This window comes from Nannospalax galili, unplaced genomic scaffold (genome assembly GCF_000622305.1).
Source record: "Nannospalax galili isolate Female #2095 unplaced genomic scaffold, S.galili_v1.0 scaffold318, whole genome shotgun sequence".
NCBI classification, from domain to species: Eukaryota; Metazoa; Chordata; class Mammalia; order Rodentia; family Spalacidae; genus Nannospalax; species Nannospalax galili.
In genome coordinates, this window is record NW_008341889.1 from 517,988 (window position 1) to 519,963 (window position 1,976).

Genomic DNA, 1,976 nt, shown 5'->3' on the forward strand with positions numbered 1-1,976 from the left:
TGGAAGAGTATACAAGGAACCTAGGGGATAAATGGAAAGAAGGAGCTCAAGAGAGGTAGGACCATAGGAGAAGGGTATTAGTAAGGGAGAAAGGGGGAGAATGGGGCACCTTAAGTGGGAAAACCATGATGGAGGGGTGAGACAATGCAAGAGATAAATAATGCCTAGCTAGTTTTGAAAGCTAGAGGGAACCATATTTCTCCCATAACCTACTGACAAATTATACATAGCAGATCAAGAAATATATGTCTAGGTAAGGTTTATCTGAGAACACTTGGTCTTTGCCCAAGATTTATCTACATGACACACAGTAATTAAAAGTACCTGAGTGGTGGAACTAACCTTCTTGGATGTTTAACAGACATACTTTGAGGCCTATACTAATTTGGTCAGAGGGACATAAAAGACAGTTTTTGCTCCTTGCCCTCCTAGGTCAAGTAGTTCCAGGGGACTATGAGTATCTCTCAAAATGTCCTGTAATTGTGGTGGGTCACCTGTCCTCTTGATCAAGGAGACAGAGGAGATCCCACCAGATGGACTTGATCCAGTGTCCAGTCTACAAAAAGAAGGGTCAACACAGAGGAATAACTTCCTCCATGCTTCCAAGAGAAGCCAACCATGGTCGAGCAGGACTTTGACTCATCTTTACATAGGAGAAACTGGTAAAAGAAAGGAGCCAGGGGCTCCTCCCAAGCCCATGTGATTCCTGAGGAACAGATCCTCAAACAGCCTTCAGAGTAAAAGTAAATTGGTTTATCTGGGCCAACTGTATGGCCTTAAACATCAAAAAGGAAAGTATAACCAAAGATTAAAGGGGTCAATATAATTTCTTAAGAGTCCATATGTATAGCGAAAGGCTACATAACAAGCAACAATGCCAGATAGGAGATACCAGTTGTTGTCCAGGGTGACCAAAGGGATTCCCAAATAGTAACCCAGCATAGAACTGGGAAAATGAACAGCAGACCCTAATCTTATCTAAAGGAATATTGCAGGCAATACCTTCTTTTGAGTTGTTGGCCATGGTGGCCAAAGGGACTCCCAGATAGTAACCCAGCACAAAACAGGGAAAATGACCAGCAGACCCCAATCTTATCTAAAGGAGTATTGACAACTGATTGCTGCTAGAAGAGGAACAGCTAACCCTCCTAAAACAAATCCCTCTAGACAGGCTGACTAGATTCACCAGAAGGGCAAGTAGTGTTGAATGGCTGGGGGTGCCAACAACACAGCAGACAGAGGCAGGGATATCCGAGTATCAAAACAGGGAAAATGACCAGCAGACCCCAATCTTATCTAAAGGAGTATTGACAACTGATTGCTGCTAGAAGAGGAACAGCTAACCCTCCTAAAACAAATCCCTCTAGACAGGCTGACTAGATTCACCAGAAGGGCAAGTAGTGTTGAATGGCTGGGGGTGCCAACAACACAGCAGACAGAGGCAGGGATATCCGAGTATAAGGGCTCTAGTGCAGGGGGCGGGGGAGGTTATGGGAGGATGCCAACTGGGAAGTGGGTGTATAGTCTAATAAGATGGTTTGGGATGTTCTGTGTGATACACACACACACACACACACACACACACACACAAAGAATCAACAAATTTTTTAATGTATTATATTTGAGGAGGAAGCACGGAAATTTACATCATCCTAATTAGCAGAAGTGATAAACATTACCATTGAAATCTACCCGATGACTTTATAGACATACATAGGTGCCAAGGATCCAAGTGCAACCAACTGTGACTAGTAATAGTCAGATACATAGAGATTAGAGATGCATGTACAAACATCTAAATGTTAGTAGCATTAAAAATGAGTTTTTCCTCTGGGTGTGGTGGCACACACCTGTAGTCCCAGCACTTGGGAGGCTGAGGCAGGCATGTTTCCGTGAGTTCAAGGCCAGCCTGGTCTACATAGTGAGTTCCAGGACAGCTCAGGCTACAGGGAGACCCTGTCTCAAAAAGACACCCC